A 22,866-nucleotide genomic window follows, 5' to 3' on the forward strand; every position below is an offset into this window, starting at 1 on the left:
TTAGTAATCGTGCTAAAAGAGTTTCATCTTTATCTAGATAAAACTTATTTCTTCTCTCTCGTCTTAAATACACTGACATATGTTAAAAAAATATCTATATGACAACCAATTTAACTTAAACGAAGCTCGTACGAAACTCCCACTCCAACCAGCCTATTATAGTCATAATCATAATAACCATGGACAGTGGGATAAATTATTCTCCCTGGCCTTGGAACGCGTCACGGCGTCACCCCCGATCACCAACTGCCCGTTCCTTCGAGGCTTCTTCCTCATTCAATTCGCTTCATCATTCACTTGTGTCCACACAAGTAAACCTACCTCCACGCCCTGGACGCTGATGACACGCGGGCCCAACACGAGGGTGTCGTACGTCGACGCATCAATGCGCCTGCTGACCGCCTCGTGCCGTACCGCTGTAACGTAGATTCAAGAATTAAAGACAGGTCCCAGCCCAGCCCAGCCCATCTGCCCAGGAGGAGAGCCAGGGCCCAGGGAGGTGACTGGACGATGCCAATCCCAGTGCCTGCCACTGCCATTGGTCTGCGCGTCTCCCTTCCCTCGCCCTCGGACCTCGGCTCTTTCGTGTTTATTATTATTAGGATTTATCGCGTCTTCCCCCCTCCTCCACTCCACTTCACCCCTCTCCCTCTCCGCCTTGACTCCTCCTTCGCCACCGTCCTCTTCGTCCTCCTCCTCATCAATCCGCTCTTTGAGGAAGCAAGAAGAAGAGCAAGCTACACGCAACAAGGGTGAGTAGTTTCTTGCTCCAACCGTCTTGCCTACCGTTGACTCGCTTTTCCCTGCCTTAGCTCTCCGTGAGCTCTACTCTGCGTCTCTGCCTCCTTCTTGCTCCTCCTCTGCTACGCCTTGCCGTTGCCGGGTAGCCGGGCAGGGTAGGTCGTCGATCTGGACGCTTGCTGTGTCTATACTTTCCACTACTAGGTAGTAGTAGTAGTAGGATGCATGAACTGACTGTTCACTCTGCAGTCTGCATATCGAGCTTGCTGCATGCGTGTGGCCGTGCCAACATCCATCCTCTCACAAAATTCTCCATCACCGACCTGTATTCACTTCTCTGCAGGGGATACGAATAGGATCATGGCCGGGCGCCGGCGCACCCACCACCACCACGTCCTGCTGCCGGCCACCGCCTGCCTGTGGGCTCTGTCATGCGCGCTGCTGCTGCTCCACGCGTCCGCTCACGGCGACGGCCTGCTCAGGGTCGGCCTCAGCAAGCGCGGTCCTCGACCAGCACGCGCTGCAGGCGGCCAAGGTCGCGAGGCAGGAGGACAGTCCTCCGCCGCCTCGGGGCCAGCAGCGGCGACGACGTCCCTCTCGTCGACTACCTCAACACCCAGTACTACGGGGAAATCGGCCTCGGCACGCCGGCGCAGAACTTCACCGTCATCTTCGACACCGGCAGCTCCAACCTCTGGGTCCCCTCCTCCAAATGCTACTTCTCGGTCCGTTGTTCATTTCTTTCTTTCTTTCTTTGTATATCTGATGATGTTTGGCTTTGCCATTGCCATGTGTACATTTGCATCATTGGAAATAGATCTGACTGATGTTTGGTTCCACTGAAATGTTCGATTGCAGATAGCGTGCTACCTCCACCCCAGATACAAGTCCGCCAAGTCTAGCACTTACAAGAAGGATGGTATACTTTTGTGATTTTGTGGCCAGGCCTCATCTTTTCTTCTTCTTCTTCTTTTTTTTTAAAAAAAGAAAAATATATATGTTTTGTGGGTAGTTAAAAGACCATGGCTAAATGTCTCTAGTATTTCTTCCTCAAAATTGTTCAGGAGAGACGTGCAAAATCACCTATGGCTCCGGTTCAATTGCTGGATTCTTCAGCTACGACAACGTGCTGGTCGGAGACCTTACTGTCAAAAGCCAGGTAAATCTAATAATACTAACAGCACCTGCCTCCAGTGTTGACATTTACGCGCGGCGGGACTGTATCTCTAACGATGCAGATCAATCTACCCATTACAGAAGTTCATCGAGACGACGCGCGAAAGCAGCATCGCCTTTATCATTGGCAAGTTTGATGGCATTCTTGGTCTTGGATACCCTGACATCTCCGTCGGCAAAGCTCCTCCGATCTGGTATGTAGTCTTGTACCCGTGTTACCGTGTAGGTCGCTGGCGTTGGCTTGCCTGTTCGCCATTTAAACAGGAGACCTGTTTTTTTTTTTCTCTTTGCCAGGCAGAGCATGCAAGAGCAGAACCTGCTTGCGGAAGATGTTTTCTCCTTCTGGCTTAACCGAAACACTGAAGAGGAATCTGGTGGTGAGCTTGTCTTTGGCGGCGTGGACCCTGATCACTTCAAGGGAAACCACACCTATGTTCCTGTTTCCACCAAAGGTTACTGGCAGTTCAACATGGGGGATATTCTCATTGATGGCCAGTCCACTGGTTTCTGCGCCAAAGGCTGTGCTGCTATTGTCGACTCTGGGACTTCTTTGCTGGGCGGTCCAACAGTATGTCTCTCCATGCTGATGATCCTGAAATTCTCTGTATTTTGCATGATCATAAGCACTGGGATTACAAAACTTGAGCTGATTTGGAGTCAGCCATCAGTAGATTAATTACTACTAGAATTGAGGTAGATGCTAGAGGTAATCTCCGGCTTGTGTCCATACAGAATTGGACAAGGTTCCTAGGTACTGAATGGGAGTACAACTTTTGCAATATGCCATGACTAAAGCCCTGTCTCATGTTTTTTTACAGACAATAATTGCTCAGGTGAACGAAGCAATTGGGGCTGCTGGAATTATCAGCCAAGAATGCAAAGAAGTTGTGAGCCAGTATGGAGAGATGATCCTCGAACTGCTCATAGCACAGGTTTGCTAGTTTCTGCATTTCTTATCTTTCGTCAGACTTCTGACTGTGGAATGGGTGTTAAACTAGTTTTGAACTCCAGTAATTTGGTAATGCTTTGACACTGCAGACGTCTCCAGAGAGAGTGTGCAGCCAGGTTGGTCTGTGTTTGTTTGATGGCGCTCAATCTGTCAGGTGAGCCTATGATTATTGCAGAGTACCAGACCATCGTACAGTTGTGATATACGCTGATAGGATCGATGATCCTACGGCTACTGCGGAGGTTGTAGGGGAAGGTGACCGGTGGCCGGGGCTTGAACCCCCGCGTGACGAACAAGGAAGGATAAGTAGGGAATTTGGATAGAATTTGGGGAATTTGAGAAGAACAGAGGGAGCAGAAGAGGGGAATTGAAGAACAGAGAAGAAGCAAATGGGGGAAACGGGTTTTCTGTTATTTCATAACCGCTTCTAGGTATCTTACAACGGCTTATAACCCACTCCGCCACCTCTTTGGACCGAGCCCCTACACCTACACGGGCCAAGCCCAACTCTTCTCCATACTCGACACAGTTACGAAGCCCAACACCAAATCACTGTCACAAGACAACACTTAGCCACACTACTTCCTGCGCCTCCTTCTGCAGTTTCTGACACCCCTGGCGGCGAGTGGGCGCCGTGAGAGCGCCGGCAAGGAAGATGAGGGAGGGAGGGGAGGGAGGGAGGGGGAGGGAGGGAGGGAGACGTTGGGAGAAGCCCAGCAAGGCAGCAACAAGTCTGTTATATTTATTACCATGATTCTTTTTTCGGTCTAAGAATTAGAGTCACTGAGTGGAGGTTAAAAACCTAGGGCTAATAAAAAATTGTTTAATTTTCTTTGTAATATATATTTTAGCTTTCTTTTGTATTATAAAATAAGTGTTTATTTGGTTCTTATCTACTCCCTCAATTTTAAATCATAAGACATTTTACCTTTTTAGATACACTAGTATATTGCCCGTGCTAACGCTACGGTGACATCTAAAAAAAATAAATCATAAAACTAAAAATTATATCAACTAATGAAAGAAACACAAATTCACAAACTAATGAAATAAGACCATGCATTATTGTGTGTTAAAAGATTAATGACTTCAGAGATAAGAAACTGAAAAAATAAATAAGAAAAGTGAAAAACTGGAAACTTGTTCTGTCTATCACAGCCCAAACATTCATGTCTAAGGTATCCATGTGAGTACTTCAATAGATAGATATATATGAGCTGGAAAATTAGTAACAATAGCAAAGCTACATATATATAACTAGAAAATATTGCAAATCTCACAAGAACAATTGTTTCAATAGCAATGTTTTTGTACCCATTCTTGATATAGACAGGCAGAAGGGCAGGCCTGGTGCAGTGGTGAGAGCTGTCTCACTGAGTCACCAGGTCATGGGTTCGAAGGCTTGCCTCGGTTTTTCCCTTCCCCAGACCCCACTCATGTGGGAGCCTCCGGCACTGGGTCTGCCCCCTTGATATAAATAGGCAAGCACTATATATTTGTATCGAGGATATGGCATGTAAATTAATATTGGTTTATTACATAGTATAGTAGATATATAGTTCACCACAATACAAGTGAAACGGGAAATGTTGTATATACACCCGAGCCAGGATGATTGGGTCTCACTGTACTACGACATGTTAGCGCCATTCATCTTGTTGACACTTGAGAGCGGTGAAGGTCTCCATCTCATCCTGCCACACAGAAACACGAAAAAGGATTTATTGAAGTTTAGTTTATGTCAACCACTGGCAAGAAAAATGCACGGTTATGAGGGCTGAAAACCATATCCACAATTGTGCACGTCCTGACACTCCTATAGGAACCATATCAAAGCCATGCAAGCATACAGTCCAGATCATTCCAGCCCCGCGCAGGTCCAGCGTCCTATAGGAACGAACGGATCAAGCCAGCAGGCATGCTCCGAATATCACCCATGCGACAACGGTTCCCCATTCAGATAAATGAATTAGGGAAGTCCATGAACAAAAGGTAAGAGGCTTTAGTATCTTCAGGCAGTAATATTACCAGCGCATTTGTATTCCTTAGATACTGAAAATTTTATTCCTAGTCTACTTGAATATTACCAGCGCATTTTCTTTCCGAAAAATTTAGACTTCGGTGATTGAAGGAGCCAGGAAACATATCATTTCAGTTCAGTCATACCTCACATATTCATGTTCCCATGAACCAATATCACCTTCAGAGCCGTACAAACGGTATTTCAGGCTCTCCTGGAACAAGATGTCTCAGTTCCAGATTTTCGGGAACAGCTGAAGAGGGATCTAGTGCCTTCTGTACACATCAAATGAATAAACATTAACTAAATCTGCCATTGATATCAAACATAATAAGAGAGTTCTCTGTCAGTATCACAACAAAAATCAGAACTATAACTGACTGAAACGAATCCAATCAGTCAAATCAGCGCCCCAAAATCAATACAGAAGACAACCTGAACTCGCTTCACAAATCAAGCATCACCCCCTTGATGCATCTAAACCCATGATGTTTATCGAGTGAAATTTAACAGGTTGATTAAAAGTTCCATATAAACACCAAAGAAACTACCAGAAGCCTAGGATGCTTCTTGACTATATCAGCTATTTTCTCAAGCAACTCCTTTTGATATACTGACCCTGTTGGATTAGATGGCGACGTAGAGAATTAAGAGAAATTCAGGATTCTGGATTAAGAACACACCTGCACGAGCAAGATGGTCGATGGGGGCTGCTACATCGCTGGAAGAAGATGGCCGGAGCTAGATCCGCGGGGCCGGCCGGAGTGGGAGACGGAGGCGTGGCCGGACAGGTTGCCCGAGCCTGGTGGCATCGCCGCCGGGCGGACCGGGAGCAGGTGGGAGCAGGAGAGGAATCAGACATTCTGCATCTGCAAAAGAAGAGAAAGGAACAGAGAAGAACACACCTGCACGAGCAAGATGGTCGACGGGGGCTGCTACATCGCTAGAAGAAGGTGGCTGGAGCTAGATCCGCGGGGCCAGCCGGAGTGGGAGACGGAGGCACGGCCGGACAGGGTGCCCGCGCCAGGTGGCGCCGCCGCCGGGCGGACTGGGAGCAGGAGAGGGAGGTGTTGTTCGAGGAGGGAGAGAGGCCGGCCGATGTAGGCAAGGGAGAGGGAGACGCGGTCGGCCGGCACGCCCGCCCGCCGCTGCGTTAGCGGTGAGGAGGAACCTGCTGCGTGGGAGCACGGCGGCCACCGTCACGAAGCTTGCTCTGCGCTAGGAGGAGGACCTCCTCGCCGGCTGCTTCCTATGTGTCGCCACGCGCCAGAGGTTCCACCGCTTGCCGCGCACTGACCACGGAGACGGCGTCGCTCCCGCCGACCACTACGACGGCGTTGGCGCTGCCGTCGACTGCGGGAGGCAGCAGCTCAGCCCCGTGTCTGTCCTGGACCTGCACTTCGACGACGAATCTTCAGCGTAACACTCCTATGGCAGGTAGTGACGGAATGCGAGCAGTGAGCGGCCGCGGTAGGGAGGCGAGCGTGATTAGCGGCGGCTTGCGTCGGACGAGGGTGCGAGCGTGATTAGCGGTTGCTTAGCGTCGGGCGTGTGCGCGGGCGCCTGAGGCTGAGAAGGTTGACACAAGCGATCATGGCCCTTGGATTTGAGCGAGTAAGGAGAGGGAAGGCTCAGGCTAAATCTGGACAGTCCATTTCGAAGATGTTTTTCTGGGTATACTTTTTTGGGTGAACGGAGAAGGGGCTTCTCAGCGGGGGACATTTTTTTTATCTAAGAAAGAAAAAGTTGGTGAATTAGTAGGGTAGATAGCTTTTGTCATACACTTAGATATACACTATGTCTATATACACAATAATATTAATGTATCGAGAAATGCCAAAACATCATAGAATTTGGAACGGATGGAGTATGCTCTTAGGCTCTTAGCATGTACATATTTTATCACGTATAATTGTTGTCATCTAAAACAGCCCCCCTATGTTCAAATTCTAGCTCCGCCCCTGCACATATCGTCCGCGATCCGCCGAAAACCAAACACGTATCGTCCGTGATCCGCCTGAAACCAAACGGATTTGCTGGTCTGGTGAGTGGTGACAACAGAACATCACCTAGAGAAGCACTACTACTAGTCTATATGAGTGAGTACGTACTAGGTACTACCCCCTAAATAAACTATGGAATTACTTCCCCCTAAACATCCGATTGGATACCGATACATCGGACAGTACAGTGGCCCAGGCTGATTTGTTTCCGCGCGCACGGTTGGACTCCTGCGTCTGTGCCAGCAAGCCCCTGCCTGAGCCTGCTTTTCGCGCGTCCACTCGAGGCCCGCGCCGCGGGGGCCGCTCGCGCCTCCTTCCGCTTCCCACGCCTATCCAGTGTGCAACACCCGATCTATTTTTGAACATCTAGATGCAACACTTGCAACATACGTCTGAACATATATGAATCACTTGAAACATCCGTGTGAAAATACTTGAAAAACATTGCAAACATACGCAACATCTAGATAAAACACTTGCAACATATGTGTGAAACATATGCAACATCCAGATAAACACTCTTGCAACGTTCGTCTGAAAAAACAGATGAACCATTGGGGACAGACGCTTGCAACATATGTGTACAACCATTGCAACATATGCAACATCCTGATCTATTTTTGCAACATCCGCATAAAACACTTACAACATATCTCTAACATTTGAAACAATTGAAATGTACTTGCAACATGCATCCTATCTGGGTGCGGCTTCCTTCGCTGTCTGCATCGGGGCACCGCAGCCGTAGCAGGAGGGGCTTCCGCGCCAGGGCTGATGCTTCTCTTTGAGCTGGCGGCACCTGTTGGAGTCGTCGGGTGGCGGAGCAGGAGCAGCGGGCCGGGCGGCAGAGCACAAGCACGAGCAGCGGGGCGGGCGCGCAGAGCAGCGGGTGGCTAAGCAGGAGCAGGCGGGGCGGGCGGGAGGTGCAACGGAAGGGGCGGGTGCAGTCCGCCAGCCCAGGAAGAGGCGTCCCGGACGAACGCCCTGCACACAACATTTCCGAATAAACTAGTATATATTATAGTAGTATATAGGCTAAACATGTGACATGTCAGCCGGATTGGAGCCAACCACAAATCGATAGGCCTGTCTCGCTCTATTGTAGGTCCGGCCTCAGCCTCGGCCGCGGTGCGTGGACTCTGGACTGTGGTCAAGTGTGGCGCGGGGCTTGGTTTAGTGTGGCTCCATATGTCATCCACGTTCGCCAGGTGCACTGAGATGCCTGCCAGCCGCTTCACCAGGTTGGCCAGTGCCTTTGCAGTGGCATTAGGTGGTGGCGCGGGAGGTGCTGTGGGCTGCTTGTCACCGTAATCGGAGCCAGGCAATACCAGATTGTAGGGGAAGGTGGGGCCGCGTGGAATAAGAGCGAGAGAGATGCTGGGAGAAGCCCAGCAACAAATCTGTTGCTTTGTTTAATTATCTCAACAAAATTTGAGATCTTATCTCCTAATTTTATGGGACTAAATAAGAAATAAACTAATCAAAGGGATAGTTGGGCCCATTACCCCTTGATGGCCGATGGCCCTCCCTAGCTACTAACGCGTTTGCGCCTCTCGTACTGCATGCCGGTCATAACATACGCCAACATGCTTTTTCCCATGTTACTGCATGTTCTTTGCATGCTGTGATAAATTATCATGCAAAATTTTCTGCAGCGAGGGAATTGAATCTGTTGTTGGCAAAGAAAACTTGGGCTCAGATGTTATGTGCTCAGCCTGTGAGATGGCTGTTGTGTGGATAGAGAACCAGCTCCGTGAAAACAAAACTAAGGAGCTGATATTGCAATATGCTAACCAGGTTACTGTGGATTTTCTTTTTGCCATTTGTTCAATTATATATTTTTTTAGATAATAAGTTCAATTATATAATTGGTGACAAGACTCTGCTTGTGTTCCAGCTATGTGAGCGTCTACCAAGCCCCAGCGGAGAATCAACAGTCAGCTGCGAGGATATCTCAACGATGCCCAATCTTGCATTCACCATTGCAAACAAGACCTTCACCCTAACACCAGAGCAGGTGCTTTCCAGTAGCCCATCATATATCGTTTTCAACTTATATTAGCATTTCTTCATTTTTATAAAATAAAGTAGACAGTTTTTTCAGCAAATGATGCTATTGATAAATGATTAATCAAATTTACTGAACATTTTGTAAACAAGATATATATTAGTAGGCTAAAACATTTTATACTTGATGTTTATTATTAGTAGGCACAAACATTTTATACTTGATGTTTATTAGAAGGAACCTATCCTAGTTTAAGAAGGAATGAAGGATCCAGTGTTGGGGCAGTTAGTAACTCAACATTTGAGGGCAACAATTTTGAAGTCTTGAAGTGACGTGATCAGTAGTTGACATTTGGAACCAAAAAGAGCCTAGTAGATGTATTGAAGATAAATTTATAGGTCTTATACTCTACATGGTTTGAAGTGAAGTCGTTCTAGTTCACCTCAAGTTCCTTTTTTTTTTTTTTAGAATTGTTATAATTTATTTATTTAGACAATCATTCCTGCAAGTGCGGACATCCCTCAAACCTTGTGAAACATGTGTTGCAGTACATTGTGAAGCTGGAGGAAGGAGGCCAAACTGTCTGCATCAGTGGCTTCATGGCATATGATGTCCCACCCCCGCGTGGTCCTCTCTGGTATATATGGGGGACATGACATTGCTTCATGCCTTGATATTTTTCTTCTACCCCATCTCAGTCAGAGAGCTTTGCATATGAACAATTGCAGGATTCTTGGGGATGTCTTCATGGGAGCTTACCACACGGTGTTTGACTTCGGCAACGACAGGATTGGCTTCGCGGAATCTGCATGAGGAGTGTGGGAGCACTCTGCTCTTCATGAAGGCATTGTATCTACTAGGGATGTGTAGTTTCTCTATCCGCTACGTGCAGACAGCACGCCGCAAATAAATGGATGGCCAAAAATGCTGAAACTGAAAATGTGAACAGAGGTTTCTTTCTGGAGGAGCAAATGGATGCTCGAAGACATGTATGTATGCTTGACGAGCAAATATTTGAACAGAGCTTTCTATGAAACTGTTTGTTCATGGTAGTACAACTTATCATTTGTAAAATAATTTATCGATTGCCTTTGAACTGATGAGCATGTATAAATGCAATCTTCTTTCAGTGGGATAGCTCTTGTCTTCTTGGCTATGGCCTATGGATTGAATTCTAATTGCTCAGGGTGTCAAAGTGGGCTATTCATAAGAATGGAGAGACTGAACAAGGGCTGGGCCTGAACGATGATGCCATTTTTTAAGCCTGGCATGAGAGACAACAATGGTGTATTTACTAACTGTAGCCTTTTTTTTTTCCTGCAACAGTAGGGGCGATCTCCTGTTCTTTATTATATGTATTAAAATTAAAAAGGTAAAAGTTGAGAAATACAATCACCAGGAAAGAAACAAAGAGCAAAATAGAAGGAAAAATAAACAAAACTACATCAGGAATATGTAAATAGGGCCTTGCCAAAACTGTGATGCAGCAGGGAGGTAGTGCCAAACACAAATATCAACTGATTAAATGGGTTAAAATCTGTAAGTAAGAAAAAAGATGGTCTGGCATTAAAAACTCGGGCAGTTGAACATTAGTCTCCCACGTAAATGGTGCTGGAAGTTGAAACATGAGAACGTGCATTGCACGGATTTTCAGTAAAAGACCAGGTAGCGTGACCGTGCGGTCCTACGGGATAACTAAATTTTTTTTTTCTAAAAATATACGGATCGCACGATAAGATAATAATACTGTTAAATTAAATACTGATGTTAAAGTGATATTTAATTCAAAAAGCAAAGTTCGTGAAATTTCGCGTGTCCTTAGACTCGGCTTGATCCGCTTATTTTTTTCATCTGGAACAGTGTTTTTCTCTCACAAATTCCTCCAGTATTCCTCCAAACCATCCAGATTCCTTCAGAATTCAGACAAGCGAACATGCCCATAATCATGGAGAGCGCGATGTTGCAAGCTCACAAACTCTACTGTATAGACTTTTTCGTGATACGGCTAAGATAATATTTTATATCGGCAAAAAGAATTTTACGATATCTATTTCTTTCATACGCCGATAAATCCATGAATAAGTTCCGCTGCATCTCCATATAATCATGTACACACAGGTTCGAGTATATATGCAAATATGTTCGTGCCCATGCGTTGCTACGGGACAGATAAACTTTTATACTAAAAATACACGGATCACACTTTTGTACTAAAAATACACGGATCGCACGATAAGATAATAATACTGTAAAAGTATATGACCGACGTTAAAGTGACATTTAATCTAAAAAGCTAAGTTCGTGAAATTTACACAGTCACAGAGAGCGTGGCGTCGCGGCTCATAAACTCTAGTGTGTAGATCTTTCTGTGATGCGGCTAAGATCATTTTTATACCAGCAGGAAGAGATTTTCCGATATCCATTTCTTTCGTGCGCCAATAAATCCATGAATAAGTTCCACCATATCTCCATATCATCCTATACACGGCGCTGGCAAGCGAATTAGCCGCAACTTATGTAATTAGTTTTATAATTAGCTCATGTTTAGTTCTCCTAATTGATATCTAAAAATTCAATATGACAGGGACTAAAGTTTAGTCCTAGGATCAAACACTCATGACTCTCGACTCCTGCTGGCTGCTCATTTACACCACCATGCCTATGTGTCTGCACGTATATACTCTAATGCCAGAACGTCTAAGATGGTCTTTATTGTCCACCCTTTGAAAATATCATAACTTTAAGGTTGCCACTTGTGTATGCTGTAGGATTGGGATGATTTGCACTGATCCATGAGGGTGTTCATGAGAGTCGAAATTTTTTATGCCATTATGATGTCTAAGCTTACCAATCAGACAGAGACGAACCTGATTGTTAAAATATTTTCAACACCGCTTTCTTATATTCCCTTTGTCCCAAAATAGAATTCATTCTCGCTTCCCGAGAAGTTAACTTTTTTTTAACTTCAACCAATTATATATAAAAGAATATTAATATTTATAATACATAATTAGTATCATTACATAGAACATTGAATATATTTTTATAATAAAGTTATTTGGAGATATAAATGTTGCACATATTTTTTACAAATCTAGTTAAAGTTGAGAAAGTTTGACCTGCACGCATCCCATGACGACTTATATTTTGGGGTAGAGGAAGTATATGCTAATGAGAGTAGTCAATTGGAAGTGGTGATGAACACAACAATACTTTCATATTATATGCTAATGGGAGCACGAAGAAACGCAGGGGAATGGACCTATATACTAATGGTGGGAATATTCGTTTAGAAAATTGCAGAAGGTTCACCAGTCTCACCATGTATAACCTGCACATCTTTTATTTAGCACCACTGATGTTTCTTTTCATGCATGATTATTGTTTTTTTTTCCATGCATGATTATTGTTTCATGCATGATTATTGTTTCCTTCCATGTATGATTATTGTTTCCTTCCATGCATGTGGCCTCAGGTGATCGATTTGTTTCCTTCAAAGCAGACGGGGATCACAGTGATGACAATTTCTTTTTTCTATCGCGCCTTTCCTTTTCTCGCTCGCCCGTTGGACAACATGGGAGGTGGGATGGATCGCATGGGGTGACAGACGGATGAATCAAGACAATTGTCGCAACAAAATGGTGTCCACATTTTATTCTTTTTAGTTGTAAGGAGACGTAGGGGAAGAGGGAACATGACCAAGCGTCTAAAAATACAGAGCCCGGCCAAACAAACAGTGGCAGCACCCAGAAAGGAGAAAGATGACTGCCACAGAAGGTAGCCCAATCAGTCATCCTTTATTTACCAGTTATTAGGCTATTTGGACCGTGTTTAAACGAAGTTAAATAGTCTTGTACAGTATCATTGTTAAATATATATATATTTACGAATGCAAAATTTAAGTATACAAGAAAGTATAAATTTAGATGCAAACTTAAGGGTTAATTTAGATCAAAAAGTGGTTAATTTAGATCAAACTTAAGGACTATCTTTTGTAATGGCAAACAGTGGTTAATTTAGATCAAAATTTAAGGGTTTAAATTATTTTTCACAATGATAAAGGTGTAACTTAGTTACAAATTTTAGGGGTTATCTTAAATTATCTTTTATGATAGACGATTTAGGTAATTTAGATACAAATTTATGGGTTACCTTGTGTAGTTTTCAAAATGTTTCATCTGTTTTTCAGATGTATATTGCAGTGTGCTTATCTCGACGTTGCATATGTTCCACACATATATTGTAAGTGTTTTATCTAAATGTTTGCGTATGTTTAATGATTTTTCAAGTGTTTTCAGGTGTTTTTGCATGTGTTGCAGACACACGTTTTGAGTGTTTCATATGTCTTCTTTTACATGTTGCAAGTGTTGTATCTGGATGTTTGAAAAGTGGATTGGGTGTTGCATATGCGTGCGTGGGAAGTGGAAGGGGGCGCGAGTGGTCCTCGTGCACGGTCTGACGGCGCGGGCGACGTCGGGGGCGGCACTGGCCAGGGGCACTCGCTCGCTCGCTGCGTGGGCTCGCACCGTCCGACGCTAGTGCCCCGGATCAGACGTCCGGACGCTATAAGTCCCAAAATTAAATTTCCTCCTTGAAAACCTCAATTTTTGCCGAGTGTGTTTATTTTGCCGAGTTTTTACATGTAGGTGTTCGGTAAAGATATTGTTTGCCGAGTGTCCGAAGGAATACACTTGGCAAACCACCCGGCACTCGGCATATATACTGTTTCTGGTAGTGCGTGTACAAAGCCGATGTGTGTATATGGATGTGCCCCGGATCGGACGTCCGGGCGCTCAAAATTAAATTGCCTCTTTAAAAACCTCAATTATAATCCATTTACGACTCTACAACACGTATATAAGAAGACTGTGTGGTATACATTACGTGTACAAAGCCGATGTGTGTATATGGATGTATGCACGTATGGTGGATTGGTGGTGCATGAGCTTGATTCCAGCAATGTCATTGCCGGCTATCATTAAGTCTCTGCAAAAGCGCATGCAATGCAGTCTCACGTGCTCCGGCTGCCGCAGCCTTGGCGGGCTCAATGCCGCCGCTACTGTTACCACCATCTCCGGCGGTGTCAGCGGCGCCGCTCCGGAGAGCTGGTGGCTCAGCACCTCCCGCCATGATCGTCGACAGGGCGGCCGCCAGGGCCGTGGTGAAGTTGGGGTCGCTGGTGATCGCGGCGGTCATGGTCTCCAGCGCCGACCGGTTCCTGCCGTCCAAACCCAACAGCGTCGCCGCCGGCCTGTGCCCAGCGGCAGCAGGGAAGCCGTACATCGGGAACGGCGGCATGGCGGGGACGGGTGACAGCTGACGGTAGTGCTGGAGCAGGCCCGCGGCCGCCGCCGCCGCCGCCCCCGGCGGCGGCGAGTGCGTGAGGTCGAGGGTGATAGTCGGGAACGGCGCGGAGGCGGAGAGCGTGGCGCCGCCCATGGCGGACGCGTAGGGGTGGTGGTACTGGAATTGCGGCGCCGAGGCCGCGACGTGGTGTCCGGCGAAGAGCGCGCCCGCGTCGTGGCTGACGGCCGGGCCCGACAGGAGCATGGCCGCCGCGGCGGAGGTCGTCTTGGCCATCGCCGCCGCATCCGGCGGCAGCTGGTGGTTGTGCGTGCCCTCGTACGTGGTGATCAGCACCGCCTTGTCCTCCGCGCACCGTTGCACCTGCACATACATATATGCATCGCACGCACACGTGTGTGCCCATTAGTTACTGATGACGTATGCTCATTTCTTGCATGCATGCAGATGCAGGCATCTAGCTCATCTCTAAGGGCCTGTACAATGCTATTACGTGGCAGGCGCTTAAAGGAAGTTAAGTTCGTTTTTCTGCCAGGCTGGAACTTGGCCCGAGCGCTCGCGAACGCATCGGCGCTCGACAAGGCAACGACGCTCGTCGGACGCTTGCACCCGGCCACAAGCGCCGATGCTCCAGGCTTGCCTCAAAAGTGCTGAATGATTACTACTCTATCCATACGTTCCGCGTTGGGGCAGATGAGCGCCAAAATAGATTGTTGAGGTTCAAACTAATTAATGAAGCGCTTATAAACAAATTTTCCATTGTAGATTAGTAGATGCTTGTATGTTCTCTCTCTTCAAGAGTCTATCTAAGCAGCTTTGCATTGCCCAACGCCTGCATGTGTATGTAAAAGCCAAACACGTAGCAAGTTTGAGCAAAATATTTTAGAGGGATGGTCGTCCGCGTCCGTCTGGTGAGAGGTCACAATCTGTAAACAGTTTGATCTTGTATTTGAAAATGTTCATTTGGGGACAGGTAATAAGGCTAGAGAGAGAGAGAGAGGTAGGTAGGTTCAAATCGATAACGTATGCAAGTGTGCAGCCTGCAACTCTGCATATAGGCCCTCAAAATTTTCAACCCAAAGTGTCACATCGAATCTTGCGGCACATGCATGGAGTACTAAATGTAGACGAAAAACAAAACTAATTGCACAGTTAGTTGAGAAATCGCGAGATGAAACTTTCAAACCTAATTAGTCCATAATTAGATACTAATTACCAAATACAAACGAAAGTGCTACAGTAGCCAAATCCAAAAAATTTTGTGAACTAAACGCGCCCATACTATGTTCACATTTAAATGTCATATCTCTATCATATAGGATAATGTCGCGTCAGAGTTGCATGCAAAGGTATATTCAAATGTACTTGCAGCTGGTTTGTTGGGTGCGTGTGCGTTTTCAAGTGCCATATTTGACACGTATATCCAAATATTGAAATGCAAAGAAAGTACTACATGTGTTTGAATTGTGCTGCGGAGCACGCAACGTATCAGACCACGGCATATAATGCGATCATTTGCTTGTTTATTTATTAGCTAAGTACATACATGCATGTTTCATTATACCTACAGTTCGTAGTAAGTAGTAGTCGCCCCTAATTTAATTCAAATCAAGTACACCCAGTTGCCTTTTGTTTGGCACATTTCCTTGACCAATAGCTAGGAAAAACCTGTCCTTGTGATGGATCAGTCCTTGAATATAAGCTAACGGAAGAATGCAAAAAAGAAGAAGAAGAAGAAGAATGCACACAGTATCGTAACAATTCTGTCTTTGTTCTAAATTGCAAGTCGTTTTCGTTTTTTATATACATAATTTTAAACATGTATCCGCATATAATGTATATATCTAGACGTGTAAGAAATGTTATATGTCTATTAAAGCTTGAAAAAACTTACAATTTGAAACGGAGAGAGTATTTACGAAGTAGCAACCCTACGTAATATGCATAGATAGATAATAGATTGTTAGTGTAGTATATACCTGCTTCCTGACTGGGCATCCTGTGGCCATTGTGCAGCGGTAGTAAGCTCTGGGGCATGGGTTACCCTTGGCCATCTTCTGTCCATACTTCCTCCATTGGCATCCATCTCTGATCTACACACATATGTGTACATATCCCCAAACAAGATTCGTTAAAAATTTGAGGAATGAAACCAGCACAAATATATTTGTGGATTTTGTACTTTTGAATCCACTCATATGTATTATATTCTAGCTATTTGCTGACAGCAGCAACATATATAAATCTGTATCTGCATTCTTACATACCACTGGGGCCTCGGATCGTGCGCGCACGGACACCCTTGCCCTCCGCAAAGGCGCCTCCGCCGCCGGCGCCGGCGCCCGCTCGGCGTTCTCGCAGCGCTCAGGCGTCCTCATCCCATCGTTTTGATCCGCTTCACCGCCGCTGCCGCTACCACCGTCTGAATCCGCCTTGTCACCGATGAACGCCGGTGGGGCCACCGCCGCCGCTCCTGCTATCGCCGGAGCCACCCCGGCCGTGGTCCATGAACTGCACTCCCGTCATTGCCGCCGGTAGCATCGGGTTCGCTGCGCCGCTGCTGGCCTGCATCAAACATCGATCGATCGATCTCCATCGTATCACTTGTCATGAACTACTCTTGCTCATTGCTTGGCATACAGCAGCACGTAGTAGAGAAGAGTTTGTTACTCCCTCTGACCTAAACCATAGGTTATTCTTGTTTTTCGAGAAGTCAATTTCTTTTTAACTTTGACTAATTATATATAAAAGAATATTAATATTTATAATATAAATTAGTATTATTAAATAGGTTATTGAATATATTTTTCATAACAACTTATTTGGATATATAAATGTTGCACGTATTTTTCTACAAACGTAGTTAAAGTTAAGAAAGTTTGACCTACACGCATTCTATAATGACCTTCTTTCTGGGACGGAGGGAGTATAAGAGAGTAGAGAAAATGGTGCGCGTATATATGAAAGCACCTAGATACCGGATCGGAAATGCATGGGGGCACAGTGTAATGACCCCCAATATATGTAATGTTGACATGAACGAACATGCCAACTACCGTTAGTAAGTGAGGCTTTGCTGTCAAGCTTAGTTTGTGTTTGCACGCCCAAGCTGCTTTCGATGGCGAGATCTACATATACATTTACTATTTTATCTTCTATATCTATGTCTATACCTAATATTAAAAAGCAAATGATTCTTCCTTTGCGCTTTTTTACTTCCCAAAATACCCACGCTCTCCATGTCATGTATATGTGATCTAAATTTAAGATCCGTGCTCATACGAGTTAGAGCAATTCGCGTCCAACAGTGGTGTATGGAGTACGACACTCCCAAGACATTAAGTTCTGTTACCACGCACAGACACATTTTTCTTGCTGTAGTACGTACGTGTGCATTTGTAGTGAGGGGTGCACATATGGATGGAGCTGAGACACCTCCCTCTAATCCAAATTATCAATGCAAATGCATGGGGTGATCGACATAGATTCGATTAGCCACCTAAAATCAGCAGCCTGTTCGGGAGGCCGTATCGTATCGTGGATTATTTACTGCTGGCTGGTTTGGTGCGAGAGAAAAACACTGTTCCCGACTGGAAATTTACGATCGTTTACGAGCAAGCGAACAGGTTTCCAATTTTTTCTCGGGGATGTTAATGCTTATTAATAGTTGAGCAGAAGAATCTCAATAGAAAGGGGATGTTAATGCTTATTAATAGTTGAGCAGAAGAATCTCAATAGAAAGGAGCTTGCATTTCAATTCAATACGGTAAACACTATAGCTAGTGGTCACGGAAGTCAAATGAGGTGCCCATCTGAACCACTGTAGAGAAATTAGCAGCATAGTTTTTTTTAGTCTAGCAGAGTCTAGCAGAGGTCGGCGTCGTGCGACGAATAGGCTAAGCGTTTCTACAGCTTTGCCTTGTTGTACCCACGGTCGCAAATTCTAGTACCGTATAGTGCTTTGTATGTGTTGTAGTTGCTAGGCTCTAGTTCTAGCGTGTCGACGTTCTTGGTTGGTCCTGATCGCTAGCGTCTTGCCAGTGGGTGCGGAACGGCCGGAACTCGTCAATGTCGTGTAACTTTGTAACTTTCCTGTCGTCTTAATAAAACACAGGTTACGGCCTGTTCGCGAAAAATGCAGCATAGTTGTTGTTCACATATGATTTGGGAAATGCTGGGCAATGGGTCTAAATTGAGGAAATGCTAGCTGTTACAATGCATAATTTCTACAATCTCATCGATTCATTAATTGGTCTAAACATCGCTATATAAATTTCTTGGGTACACACACATATAAAATTATTGGTTGAATATATATTAGAACATGATCTAAATTGAGGAATCAAATGGATCCATAAAAGAAAATATGAGTCAAATAGCTAGGTAGGGTGTCAAACTGCAATTAATAATTAGCATATTTATATATATTTGTATATATACTATATATGCGCGGGTTTGTAGGAACGATCGGTTTTATTTTGTGTGGATGTGAAGTGAATAAAGTATCAGTAGTTTCGCTTCGCTGGCTGCTCCATTCACGAGGTAGGATAGGAGTTTTTTTTTTCTTTGTTTCTTTGATTATACATACTCCGTATAATAGTAACACAGAGATATTCAGGAGATCTTTAAATTATTATCTTTTTTATAACAAGACAAGTACGTACAACGTTGACTAGGTAGGCTCCAATTAAGACGTACGCGTAGCCATTTCTTTTTAACAAAGTTTGAACACGAATCAAGCCACCCAATTTCTAGCTAGTTTAGGTTTACCATACCTGTTGTTGCTGGTACTGCTGCTGCTGGGCTTGGATGAGCTGATGGTAGAGCGCGCTGTAGCTGCGGGTGAGCTCCTCCAGCATCCGCCGCAGCCGCCGGTTCTCCTCGCCGGCCTGCCGGAGCTCCCCCTCCACCGCCGCCGCATCCACCTGTTACTCCGTCGATCACATGCATGTGTAAGAGTATCGGATCAGTCACCATGAGTACGTGTGCTTCTGCCGCGCTATGATCAAGATCGATACACAAATTCTGATGTGGAAGGAGAAGAATGATATGAACAAGGTCATACGAAACTCGCTAACCTCTTTATCACGACCACTCGCCGTCCCATCGCCGCTGTCGACTGCTGCTGGCGTCGCCGCCGCTGCCCTGCAGGTCAGCAGGTCCAGTGCAGTCTGCGCCGGCACGAAACATGTATAGATTAATGAACGTACACGCACAGCAGCACAAAGGATCGATGATCAAGGCTCATATATTTTTTAAGATAGAGTAAGTACTATATATCTTAATTGCAAGCACTGCACAGACATCAATCGATCTCAATCAAGCTCGGGATCTCGACCTCGACGGGAGACTTACGTTGACCGTGGTGTTATGGCAACCGCGTGCCAGTGCTCCTGCGGCCTCATCTCGACCCCCATCGTCGTCGTCGGTCATGCGGCGAGCGGCGCCGGCGGCGGCGGAGAAGAAGTCCACCTCCTTGATCTCGCTCCTGCGCCCGCCGCCGCCGTGACCGAAAGCCGGCCGGTCCCCGTGCTCCGCCAAGACCATCATCATCTCCTCTTCCTGCTCCTCCTCTTGCTTCTCCTTGCTCTGCTGCTGCTTCGGCACCAAGTCCATGGTTGGAGCGAGAGGTATATCAACCCAGGTAATGAGACGGAAAGACTTGGACTTTGGATTTGTCCATAGGAACGAGACGGCTGGAGGAGTTGGACCAATGGCTGGCACGGGGACGAACTGGGTGGGCCAGCCCGCGTGGCGTCAGCGTGAGAGCTGGCTGAGGCTGGAGCGGAGGGGACGACGCCGCCCTGCCCACGTGTCGCCGTGCGTGGGCCGGGTCAACCGAGTCAACGGATGCTGCGTTTTGCGACCCGGGGAGTGGCCGCGAGGGGGCCACGAACCATAGCATCTCTCTCATCATTTTCTTATATAAAAAAAACTTATTATTTTAATTACCGGTTGGGTTTCTTTAAAATCTTTTGTCCTGTGTGGGCAAATGGAACAGGTTTATAATAGGGATTTTTTTTTTCTATATACCACGCACTAAAACTTTTATTAATTCCCACCTAAAAGACTCATATCCTCTCAACATTTTTTAATCTTTTTCGCGCCCCCTTAATTGTTGACCATGTTCTGATCATCTTGACTAATAAACATGTCAAAGTAACCCATTTTTTCCTTTCTTTTATTTGGGCACAAATTTAAGGTGTGTTTAGCCCGCAGCCAAGTAGTAGCATGAGCACAACTAGCCAACACACTGGATATTGGAAACTAAAATGCTCTTGTTGCATTGGTTCAATAATAACCGACAGAGAAATTACCAATACTTCGCTCGTTCCTTGTCGAGCCCCCACCCATTAGCCCCCACCGCCCCTTCCTCGATCAGAAATCCAGTTCCACCACCTCCTTCCTTGTCGAGCCCCCTTCGCTCGTCATTGACCACCTATGCGATTTGAGGAAATACTAGCATATGTAATGTTCCCTAATAGTGGATGCTCACTGCGGTAATCATCTTGCATGCATGGAAAGAATTATAGTCTAGCACTCATGGCACATGTGTGTAAGTTGTGTTTTCTAGATTGCGGATATAGGATTTAGTAGGTTTATGCTAATAACAAACAAAAAAACTTTTCTCTTTATAAAAGCTCTCATGCTCGATTCACTTTTTTTTTTAAACTATGGTGATGATTCAATACATGGAATAGTGCCTAAAAACTGTTTGTGTGTCGGAGGCAAATAATCAAATATCTAGTTTGATGATATGCAAATTCTTGAATAATTATTTTAAAAGATTTTGGGTGTGGAAGCTCATACAAAATTAGGGCTTTATGGTTGCGTCGTCACTAGCCCACAATATACACCGGCTAATTGATTTTGTTAGTATTGGCTACCAAGGTGTTGATTTTGTTGACTATATGTCTATGTGCTCGTAAAAAAATATCAATGGCGTGTAAACACTATGCAACTTGTACGTAGTTTAGCAAACTGAGTGTAGTTGCCCACCCGAATTCAAGTTCTTGACTTAACATGAGTATTGATATTTTCTTGGATTTATTATATAATTTAACGCTATTATTGTTCTTTCAATAATAGGTGACGTGCTCGTCGACAATAACAAGACGCTTGTGATGACTACGCTAATCTCAGGTAGGATATTTGCGTATGCATGCGTGTATGTGAGCTGTATTGATTTTGGGAAAAATTTGTAGGTAGTTCACACTTTGCTTGCAAGACAAAACGGAGGTGGACTTATTTAGTCACACACACATATTTTTAGTCATCATGTGTCCATATTATATATTATCTAGCCATAGCAAATTTGTGAAGAATTGAGAAAGAAACAATGAGGGATCGGAGATGTGAGATAGCCGGCCATTGGGCTGGCTTGATTAACTAGCTGGTCAATGGCCACCATCAGCTAGTTGACAATGTGCATTATCTAAGAGCAAGGACCCTTTCAACTTTGACTTATAATATGAAAAATCTGTTGAAGAGATAGTTTATTCCTACAAGCTACCCAAATGCTGTCGTGGCGTGGTCGATAATAACCATACGTAAATGCCTGAGATTAACGAATGAACGGCAGCTTGTACATTCTCCATCCTCGCACGTTGACAATTTATCCATATATCGATGTTACTTTAGGGCATATTTGATACACATGACTAATTATTAGCTGGACTAAAAATTAGCTTAATTTAGCTATGAAAGTCACCAGTAGAGAAAAGACTTTCGATTCAGCATATTAGTCTCGGTTACAATTCGAACCGAGACTAATGTGAGCATTAGTCCTGGGTCCAAGTTTTTTTTTGACGTCAGAGTACCTTTAGTCCTGGTTGGTAACACCAACCCAGATTTGTAACACAGAAAGTCAAATCTCACATATAGCTACAAATAAGGGTAATATCAAAAGACAATGCTCCAAATATAACGTACTTAGTATAAAGGATATAACCTTAGACAGCAAACAGTGGAAAGACAACTCCAACCTTCGGGTGGAGACTCCAATTCCACAGGGACAACTGACTGGTTGATCACAAGCCTAATTTCACCAAACTCTAGCAATCTGGTACCCATCCGGGATTTTTATCCAAATAATTAAAAAATAAAGCAAGCGTAAGTACATATCGTACTCAATAAATATATCATGGAGTTCATGAGGCTCAAAAGACTGACACTAGTTTAACTACGATTAGCTTTTAATGAGTCATCTTTTAGCAATTGAGTGACAACAAGTTTATTCATAAGCCCATATAAACACATGATCAGGTAAACATAAATAATGAATAACATAAACAATAATCATTAGTGAGCATCTTTATCATCAATATCATCAGTGTTCATCATCATTAACCATTAATGATCATCTATTTCGTAAGGGTTCAAAGGCCGCTCGTGACCGTGAGCACGGCTGATATACCAGTTTTACACTCTGCAGAGGTTGTACACTTTCACTGTGAGTCGTGATTTACCCTTTCGCCTAAGGTAGCTAATCTCTTAACCAACTTCTAAGGAAGGTCGACAGGGTTCACTATGAAGCCTTTCAAAGGTTCGTCTAACAAGTTAGGGCCATTAGATTCACTCGGCAAACAGATGTAGAGCCCCCCTTTCTGATGGCACAATGACGCGCAACCTATACACAAGGGGACAAAGGCCGCACTATACCCAA

General features: G+C 45.0%; 2 pseudogenes; one reads left to right on the forward strand and one right to left on the reverse strand.

Moving 5' to 3' along the window:
• Positions 1-612: 612 nt before the first annotated feature.
• LOC136530763 (aspartic proteinase-like) lies at positions 613-10,034 on the forward strand (annotated as a pseudogene).
• A 3,674-nt stretch (positions 10,035-13,708) lies between these two features.
• On the reverse strand, positions 13,709-19,830 carry LOC136530761 (transcription factor WRKY5-like; annotated as a pseudogene).
• Between the last annotated feature and the right edge of the window lie 3,036 nt (positions 19,831-22,866).

Source organism: Miscanthus floridulus, unplaced genomic scaffold, assembly GCF_019320115.1.
Source record: "Miscanthus floridulus cultivar M001 unplaced genomic scaffold, ASM1932011v1 fs_196_1, whole genome shotgun sequence".
Classification (NCBI taxonomy): domain Eukaryota; kingdom Viridiplantae; phylum Streptophyta; class Magnoliopsida; order Poales; family Poaceae; genus Miscanthus; species Miscanthus floridulus.